The following is a 9957-nucleotide window of genomic DNA, read 5'->3' as shown; positions in this document are numbered from 1 at the left end:
TATTCAATTAAAAGAGTAAACAAGCAGATCCCGGAAAATTAGAAGTAGTCGAGTCAACGGGGATCTTAATGAATTTCCCGAAACTCAACCATCTTTCCTCGGCGGATATCTCAGAAGGCAACATCGGAATGGCGTTTTTTTGCATGGGATTCGAAATTTTAGCGAATGCCCCACTGCTGCATTCATCAGAAGGGAACTGTTTAATTTCCATACGTTCACGAGACGGAGAACTGACGTTCGTCGTCTTACTTCATTGCGAGTTTGCTTCATTAAGAAGTATCCATTTGAAATTCATCGAATTCCAGAAGAGGAGGAGGAAGACTGCATATTCAATGGAAATCTCGAGGACTCAAGAATTGTATTAATCAGCAAGTTAGTCTGAAGAACTAAGAAAAGAAGCTATTCATAATTTAGTAAATATCTGACGTTGACATTGATACTGACGTTGACAATGACGTTGACGTTGACGTTGACGTTTACTTTGACAATGACTTTGACATTGACGTTGACTTTGAGGTCGATGCTGACAGGTGACAACGCTGACCATATGCATCCTGAAATATCATCAAATTTCTTACGATAACAACCATCAATCCATCTCTTCTTTTCGCTTCAATTCGATTCGCTTGTTGTAAATCCCGTTATCAAGAAAAATGCCAACAAATCTTATCGCCTTTCACCCAGACCGTCAACCTAATAATTCAGCACGGTAGAATCCCACAATGACAGTACCGGGTGTAGAAGAAAGGGGTCTCAAATGACGTTCACGGTCATGGTTGATCACGCGACCGAAATTGCCGGTTTTTCCCATTTTGGGTAACTAATGCGTTCATAATTTTCTAGCGCTTATGCGCAACGACCCTATTTCAGCCCCTTCCGTGATTTGGGGTGTTAATTGGAAAAGGATGGTGTGCCGTGGTGTAGTTAGGAGGTTGGATGATTTTTCTCGCCGACAGATACAACAGTTGTAGATATATTATGGGAGTAAACTAAGAAGTTCAGATGGGTATGAAGGCCCTAAATTCATCATGTTAGGCGATTATTTATCGAATGAGTCCTGCGCCTTCCAGATTGAGTTTCTGAGGTTGGTAACACGTGGAAAAGAGGGATAGTGGTGATTCATACAGGGTTTACTTCCGGATGCTGAATATTGCAGAAATACCGAGTTTTGGTGGAATTTGTGATGGGATCGAAACGATTCACCTACAGGGTGACAAATATTTTGAGTGTAGATTCTGGAGGTCAAATGAAACACTTTTTTTCCTCACCATTTTTTCCGATTTGGCCCTGATAAAAAGAAAAAGAAGTTTTCATACTGAGCTGTGCCACCCCTTCAGAATAACCAGCTAAATCTGTGACACTACACATCTGTGGATCTTTTAAACAGAGCTGTAATCAGCCAAAGTAATTTTTGAACATCAAATTACTCGAAAAGCGTTCAAATATTCATCACATAGCGTCCAACTTACTTTGAATAGTTGGGTTCTTTGAATTTATGGTATTTTGATGGTACGTAACGATCATAATCGAGAAAACTGGAAGACTTGGGTGATATCTTAGATTAATCAAATAAATGAAGAACTATATTCCGAAATTCATTTTATCGATAAAACCGTTCGTGAGATATAACTGAAAATAAATTTTTTTATGGTTTTTCAACAGCCTGTATCTTTTAAACTTAAACCGAGCCGATTCAGAAAAATTTTAAGAAAAGAATATACTGCACGAGTTGAAGATCCACCCTTTGGATATTATCTTCTGGAAGTCCGACTCTCAATTAAGAAATCTGCTTCAGAACAATATATTTCATACAGATCAGTACAAAACATATCTACACCTCTTCTAAACTCTCAATTCTGACAGATATTTTCACGTAACTACATGGTAAAATAATACTGGGAATGGACAGAAAACACGTCCTGTATAATATAACCTAAAGAAAATAAATTAATGAGCGTCAGAATACTTCAAAAAGTTTTAGCAGAGCGTGGTTTCGATCCACGGACCTCTGGGTTATGGGCCCAGCACGCTTCCACTGCGCCACTCTGCTTGTTGAGAGTCTATGTATTAATGTCTCAAATACCTTGAAGTCGTGAACACAGGACCGTAATCAGCCTTAAGAAAAGTTATTAATTTCCTTGAAAATCAGTTATCATTCACCATTTCTCCGATAGAAAACCACAGAAGACAGAATCAATAATATAATGAAGCTCGTGTTCAAATTTTGACCAAAATTCGCCATAATACGAGGCCTGTTCCATTATCATAGAGCCAGGCAATAAAGCATGACTGGAAATAAAGTAAATGAATCGTAACAATTGGACTATAATCTGTAACCTACAGCTCATAACCACCACCGTAATTACTATTAATTCCTCCTCCAATTTGACCCAGGGACATATAATTGTGGTGAACATTATTGGCGGAGCATTCATTATTATGCATTATTGGATCGATTTTCACATGCATCATACTCTAGCGAAACCGTAACACAGTAAATAGAAAACCAGGGAAATCACTGAAAACGAATATGTGTGCATTTGAACGATACATGCATACACATTTCTGTGAAATGACATCGACGAATATCAAAGTGAATTGTACAACGAAAAACAATTTTTATTTCATCATTTTCTCCTTCCATTAACGATAATCAATCATTAATAGTCAACTGGACTTTGGAATTTTGACATTTGACGTATTAGGTTAGAAAAAACTATCTGAGTCAAGATTGACAACCTATCAGGTCCAAACAACCGCCAGAATAGGCAACACAACTTACAACGTAAGGAATGAAATCACCCTGTATGTTCCGCTTCCCAAAACAATAATTCCCGAGGTGTGTGCGTTCTTAACCGCCCCCACTTCATCAAATATTTTCCTCACAATTCCTCAGTTTATGTTTCAATTTCACGAAGAAGGAGGAGATATAAAAATAACGTCCGGAATATTCATGAGGTTTTAGAGGTGTCGTAAATTAGGTATATACTGTTATAAAACGCGCGAATGAATCTTGCGAGGAGGCAGAACCGGCACGGCCTAAAAAATTTTGGCAATTAGGGCGGTTTTACAATGCAAATGAACGATGTTTACTGTTTCTTTTCTATGTCTTCCCAGGTGGTGAACTGTGATTGAAAATCACATCTTAGCAAATACCAGCGTTCTCTGTCAAGTTGCTGATTGAATGATCAAAAATTTGGACGAAATTGGAATCGCTTTAGCGTTGAAATCAACCCTCTTTCTTATACACTTAAAAAATATCTATCAAACGCTCTATGACCCGTTTGCACCAAACGCACTTAGTTTTAAGTGTCCCTTAAAATGAACCCTTAACTTTAATTACGTTGCACCAACTGTTAAGTGACATTTAAATGGCTAAAGCTAGCCTTAAATTTAAGCGCTCCTGTAATGACCACTTAGGTATTTAAGGGCGGGATTCTAACCAGTAGCGTACCGTAGGGGGGGGCGGTGGGGCGGTCCGCCCCAGGCCCCGCACCAGCATAGGCCCCCAAATGATGGGCAAAAAAAAACCAAACATATTTAAAAAAAAAATTTAAATAACTTATCAGGCCCCATGACGGCAAAGACCTCCACATTATACAAATGGTTAGTTAACATAACAGAGGCACTCAAACTGTTTCTTACGATTTGTGTGTCCGTGGCTTCTTGTGAGAGGAGTTTCTCAAAACTGAAATTGATCAAAAACTATCTCCGTTCCACAATGAGCCAGTCTCGTTTAGCAAGCTTGGCCATACTATCGATTGAAAATGACGTTGCAAAACATGTCAATTTTGACGAATTAATCCAACAATTTTCAGAAGTCAAGTCTCGCAAAAAAACATTTTAATATGTTCTTTGTTTTTACTATTCATTGAAATTTGTATGTCTTGTTTTCACTCGTTACTGTACAACATATAACTATGTAATTTCAGAGTAAAATATATTATGTAATTTTAAAATTAAAAATCATTATAAACATACCTATTTATGTCTGTTGTCTGCTACCTTCATTGTGCTTGATAGTAATTTATATTTGTTATCGAAACTGTTTGAGTGACAGTGAAAAGACTTATTAGTGTTACTATGTGGGGTGTTCATCACGATGCATTAAAACTAACCTTCAAAAAATTTTGAGGAAAAGTTTCATCTTTAAATATATTCTATAGGGCCCCCTCATCAAAAGCCGCCCCAGGCCCCGAACTATGTCGGTACGCCACTGATTCTAACCTAAAATAATTTGTTGAACTCATAAACTGCTGTGGTTTTTCTAATAACGTCAAGTACCTTTTATTTGACAATCCATTTCATTATCAATCATAATGCTAATTCAGCAACAAAAAATTGGCACTCTTTGATAATAATATGATAGTTTACTTGACACTAACTGACAGGACAATAAAGTTAGGTTAATGAAATGACAACGATCATCGGCAACCGGCCAACCAACCAATGAAAAGGCTTTGGGTGTGTTCATAAACTTACTCCGAGAGTAGAGTATGAGTATGGTCATGCTCAGAGAGCATACTCTGAGGAACTAAAAGTACGTTTGTGAACGCTTCGGGTAATCAGAGCTTACTCAGAGCTTGCTCTGAGTAAGTTTGTGAACGCAACCTTTATGAGACTAGAATGAAGTTGCACCAAAATAAAAATCTGAAATACCACTAGATATGAAAACTTAAGGGCCCCTTACTTAAGATTCTGTTAAGCCGCAGTCGTGCAACTGACAATAAAATTAAGCTTCCATTAACTTTAAACCACGCTTAGTTAAGTACTCATTTTAAGGGGGATTGGTGCAAACGGGCCTATGTCTCTCAAGTAATTGGTTGTCATTTTCTTATGACAATTGGAAAATATTGAGTCAATTCCAGATTTCAAAGAAGAAATTTATGACTTTATAGATGAAACGGAACGCCAAATGTGAGAAACTGTATTGGAGAATTTCCTCAAAAGACCAGCATCCCAAAACCTTTGCCGTGGAAGTCGTCTTGTCCATACCAGGTTACCTGCTCCATGAGCTCTCCTTCAAGGCACTAGTATGAGTGGATGCCAGTACAGATGATGAAGGATTAGCAGCCAGTAAAAAAATTCGTTTCCATATTTACAAGTGCACCAAGGAGAATTAGTTGAGACCACTTTTTGGAAGACCAAGATGAATGAAAGAGCCAACGGAGGATTTCCATGTCAGTGGCGGCCCTGCCTGTTGAAACGCATACTTTGTCTGTGAATTATTAATTTCTTCCAGCGCTGCCCTATAAAAACTGCTCTTCCAGTGTTATGATGGATGTGATGGGATGGGAACCTTGCCGAAACGTGAGACGGTTTTGTCTTCATTATTCGTTTCGGCATATTGAATGAGCGACTCCGAAACTGTTTATACAAATTTACAAACTCGAGTTCCGTCCTAATTCATTTGAAATGCAAATTCTCCCTGTAATTTTCGAAGTAGATAATCTACTCCTCGGATGAGGAGTCTCTTAGACGGTAATTAACAATGGATTTGTATGACAATGTACATCGTAGCTGTTATGACACTGATACAGAAGCGTTTATGTGTGTCTGAACAAATACAGCTTCCGTATACACTTGTTGATGCAGTGGGTTGAAAGCTCCCCCTTTCAATCAGATCAATAAAAATATTAGCAGGCAGAATGAAGACAATGCGACTCTTTGTATGGCTGGTACCTAAGTACCTACATCAAAATACTGCGATGGATTTAGGTTTCACGAAAATGAGACCAAAAATCACTTATGTCGCAGTACTCTGGCATGCCAAGGCAAGTCAAAAGAGTAAGAGAAAACTATAGATAGAATACAGGCTATAGTTGGGGAGCCCAATAGGAAAATGTGTCAGTACTTTGACTCGTACAAATATTGTAAGAGTAGATTCTTGAGGTCAAAAGAAACACTTTTTTCTTATATCATTTTTTCCGAATCAGATCGGTTTAAAAGATACAGGCTGTTGAAAAATCCTAAAAAAATGTAATTTTCAGTTCTATCTCACAAACGGTTTTATCGAATGAAATGAATTTCTGAATATAGTTCTTCATTTATTTGATGAATCTTTTTCGAACACAAGAAATCACCCACGTCTTTCAGTTTTCTCATTATGACCATTAGGAACCATAAAAATATCAAAAATTTGAAGAACCCAACAGTTGAAACTAATTTGGACTTTATCTAATGAATATTTGAACGTTTTGTCAAATTAAAGTATTCTTCATATTTTCTCGTATAATGCGCCGTTTTCGAGAGAATTTGATGTTCAAAAATTAAAAAGTATCTTTGGAATTTGGAAAATTGGGTACTTTGGCTGAATACAGCTCTGTTTAAAAGATCCAAATGTGTAGTATCATTGATTTAGCTAGTTATTCTGAAGGTTATTTTGTTTTTTCAGGGGTGGCACAGCTCATTATGAAAACTCAAAATGGCTTATATGTTATTATCAGAGCCGAATAGGAAAAAAATGGTATAGAAAAAAGTGCTTCTTTTAACCTCAAGAATCTACAGTTAAGATATTTGTACGAGTCACCCTGTAGGTTTAGGTACTATTAGAATGAGCTGATTTGTGTTCAAAATAGCACTTCCTGATACTTTTCTCAGCTTTTCGACATGCAATTTCGACATTTCTGCAGCAAAAACAAATAGGACATGGCGAATCATAGAAATACCAATGCTACTAGTTGAAATCTCTTGCCTGGGGACTTGGGGGTAAATTTCACCTCTGAAATTTGACTACTATTGAGAGGGATCCTTGTTGGTCGGGGTTAAAGGGACTCAATTTAACAAATGCCTACGTTTCGAGTTATTTAAAGTGGTCTTCAGGGCTCTACAATAGATGGTACAACATTCAGACTTTATAAAAAGAAGGTGGCATTATAAATCAACAAGAAAAATATCAGAACAATCTGGAATTAAACACAAATAAAAAGTTTTGTATACGAATAATCCACTAAAGCAAACAAACATAAATGAACGACAAAGGAAAAGAAAAAGGATCGAACAAATTATCAACTTGGATACATATATATAAATATAAAAAGAGTATATATTATTAACCCTTCAATGAGCTACTCACATTGTCAGTAGGTCTCAATTGTCATCTTTAGTAATAAATAATTGAAGGATGATATGATAACAGGCATACTACGGAATCTAACTCGAATTAATCAGAAATGAAAATGAAATTAAAATAAGTCTTCAACAATACATCAAAATTGTAAGAAATAACTAACTAACAAACTACCATCGCTCGAACTATTACCAGAAATTTCATTTCGTCGACAAAGACTAGATACTGACCATGGTTTCGGTCTTATTTGACCTTGTCAGAGCAACAAAACTCATTCGTCAACGAAATGCTATGAATTGCCGGCTCCTTTTATTCCATTTCTTAATTGTAAGAAATCTTCGAATTTCCACCTGAAGACGATCGTGTATCAGGATGAAACTTTCAGAAAATATACTTCTCGAGATTGGTAGTCGAATGCTACTAGTAAAACTCTCTTTCCTGGGACGGTGGGGGATTGATTTCACCTTTGAAGCAGAACTATTAGGAACTTCCCGAATGGCAAATGGTTTTGGCCACGTCGTTTTGACGTTTACGACATTTCATGTGTGCCAACTTACTCCGTTCTAGTTACAAAAAGAAGATTGCTAAACGACTGCTTTTTAAAAGTGAACGGACCATACCAAAAGAGTCCGGGTCAGTTTTCCCCCCCATGAAAATAAAGAATACCCCTTTTATTTATATCCGCCAGAGGGACAGACTCCACGTCCATCATCCAGAGTTATGGCGAGACCGTAAAACGCCAATCGACAAGAATGGCCCCTTTGTCTCATCGTCCGTCCAAATTAGCCGGCATAAGAAAAACGTTCCCATCACTTCCGCCACTTGGTGATACATTGAAGGATGTCCCCGCTTCGCATGAATCCCAATTGCACCCGGGGGGCCCTGCGACGTTCAGAAATTGGGGAAACTGCAATTTTCCGCGAATACGCTGAACCTCCGGCAGAAATAGAATTCGGCGCTACCTTTCTATTACCTGGAATAGTTAAAGTTGGATAGGGGCGGGTTTTACGATGCTTGGTCGGGAGGAAATTAAGTTTCTTATCTGTGTAAAACTCCGCGTATTATTGTTGCGCGAAGGGGGGCTGCTCCACGCCCCGTACCCCGGCTATTAAATCTCATTTCTTTTTGATAAATTTCGCGGAGCTACGTGAGTTATTAAATTCCTACGAAGTGGGTGAACCGCTAAAGAGCGGATTCTTTGACGCGTCCCCGTATATGGAAATGGGTCAAATTTGGCGTGTCGGCGCTGATTTTAAATTGGACAAATACTTTTGGGGACGATGGAGGCGCTTCTTTTGCTTGTGTTGGTAGGAGAAAATAAATTAAGGCTGAAACAGTACTCCGCCAAGTGCCACGGGCACCGCGGTAATATTTTTTGAAATATTCATCACTACACCGTACCGATGAGGGACAGTAATCCCTAAATTGGTCTACAGTTTGTGATTAGATTTTTTGGCCTCTCTGGGAGTTACTGGGCCGATTCATGACTAGCTCGTATTGATGGAACGACAATTCTTTGAATTGTCGCCTCTATTTTTGACACTAAGGCAAGTGAACCAGGATCTACTGAATACGCTGCACAAAAATTGAATGGTAAAAGTAAACTTGATTATGAGCTGATAGCAGTGATCGCCACTGCTTACGAATTGTCAAGTTTTTTGTTTCAATAAATGAACGGCATAACCAATTTTCTTTCTAGTCACACCATCGAATGGGTTATCGAGTAACCTTTCATTTGATATATGACGATGCATATACAAGGTGAGTCTTTGACTCGTACAAATATTTTAACGTTAGATTCTTGAGGTCAAAATAAACACTTTTTTCCTCTACCATTTTGCCCTAATCGGCTCGGTTTAAAAGATACAGGCTGTTGAAAAACCATAAAAAAAAATCTCACAAACGGTTTTATCGTATGAAAAGAATTTTGGAATATAGTTTTTCATTTATTTGATGAATATTTTTCAAACACAAGATATCACTCGCATGTCTCCCAGTTTTCTCATTACGACCGTAACGTACCATAAAAATACCAAAAATTCAAAGAAATCAACTCTTTAAATCAAGTTGGACGCTATCTAATGAATATTTGAACGTTTTGTGAAATATAAAGATTCTTCATATTTTCTCGTATGGTGCGCCGTTTTCGAGTGATTCGATGTTCAAAAATTAAAAAAGTATCTGCGAAATTTCCAAACTTGGGTACTTTGGCTGACTACAACTCTGTTTGAAAGATCCACAGACGTGGTGTGTCACAGATTTAGCTTGTTATTCTGAAGGTAATTTTGTTTTTCCAGTGGTGGCACAGCTCATTATGAAAACTTAAAATGGCTTTATGTTTTTATCAGGGCCGAATCGGAAAAAATGGTGTAAAAAAAAGTGTTTCGTTTTACCTCAAGATTCTACTGTTAAAATATTTCTACGACTCAAAGACTCACCCTTAACCTTCAACCCTTAACTCACTCATAGTTCCATTGGAAAAAAATGGTAGAAGGGCGTAGAGGGTGACAATTATCAAATTCGAAAAGGCATGGGGTAACTTGCTTTCGAAATCCAAAAACGACGGGTGCAAGGATTTTCCACAATAATTCTTCGTATTAGCAGGCCAGGGGATCCAACTTTTCGGGTCGATTTGCCTCAAAAAACCATAATAAAATGTATTTCATAAATAGCGAGGCCAATAAACCTTATTCTTCGCTATCGATGAGTTGAATCGTACCCACCCCTGTATGTGATCGGTGCTAACCTCACTTCCTGTTACGTCAACTGACGTGGACATAGACCATAGACATATAGACATGGATTGTGTCTTTCCTTTCTATCTATGCATGGAATACGGTCAAAAAAAGTGACAGAGAGAAACTGAACATCGGGCATGCAGTTGTTGA

General features: G+C 37.8%; 1 non-coding gene across 1 annotated transcript; it reads right to left on the bottom strand.

Moving 5' to 3' along the window:
• Window positions 1-1978: 1978 nt before the first annotated feature.
• On the bottom strand, window positions 1979-2050 carry Trnam-cau. Its single transcript has one exon. It is a non-coding gene; the product is annotated as a tRNA-Met (tRNA).
• Between the last annotated feature and the right edge of the window lie 7907 nt (window positions 2051-9957).

The sequence above is a fragment of the Coccinella septempunctata genome, chromosome 8 (genome assembly GCF_907165205.1).
Source record: "Coccinella septempunctata chromosome 8, icCocSept1.1, whole genome shotgun sequence".
Taxonomy (NCBI): domain Eukaryota; kingdom Metazoa; phylum Arthropoda; class Insecta; order Coleoptera; family Coccinellidae; genus Coccinella; species Coccinella septempunctata.
Note: the sequence above shows the minus strand (reverse complement) of the source record. Positions and strands in the feature narration are given on the sequence as shown.